Source organism: Sphaeramia orbicularis, chromosome 22 (assembly GCF_902148855.1).
Source record: "Sphaeramia orbicularis chromosome 22, fSphaOr1.1, whole genome shotgun sequence".
Lineage (NCBI taxonomy): Eukaryota > Metazoa > Chordata > Actinopteri > Kurtiformes > Apogonidae > Sphaeramia > Sphaeramia orbicularis.
This window is the reverse complement of record NC_043978.1, coordinates 10,670,251-10,670,881: the sequence shown is the minus strand read 5'-3', so window position 1 is coordinate 10,670,881 and position 631 is coordinate 10,670,251.

The following is a 631-nucleotide window of genomic DNA, read 5'->3' as shown; positions in this document are numbered from 1 at the left end:
TGGAGACCACATTGGACCTTACAGACCCTGGAGACCACATTGGACCTTACAGACCCTGGAGACCACATTGGACGTTACAGACCCTGGAGACCACAATGGACCTTACAGACCCTGGACCACAATGGACCTTACAGACCCTGGAGACCACATTGGACCTTACAGACCCTGTAAACCACATTGGACCTCACAGACCCCGTAGACCACATTGGACCTTACAGACCCTGTAGACCACATTGGACCTTACAGACCCTGGAGACCACATTGGACCTTACAGACCCGGGAGACCACATTAGACCTCACAGACCCTGGAGACCACATTGGACCTTACAGACCCTGAAAACCACATTGGACCTTACAGACCCTGTAGACCACATTGGACCTTACAGACCCTGGAGACCACAATGGACCTTACAGACTCTGGAGACCACATTGGACCTTACAGACCCTGGAGACCACATTGGACCTTACAGACCCTGTAAACCACATGGACCTCACAGACCCTGTAGACCACATTAGACCTCACAGACCCTGGAGACCACATTGGACCTTACAGACCCTGAAAACCACATTGGACCTTACAGACCCTGTAAACCACATTGGACCTCACAGACCCTGTAGACCACATTGGACC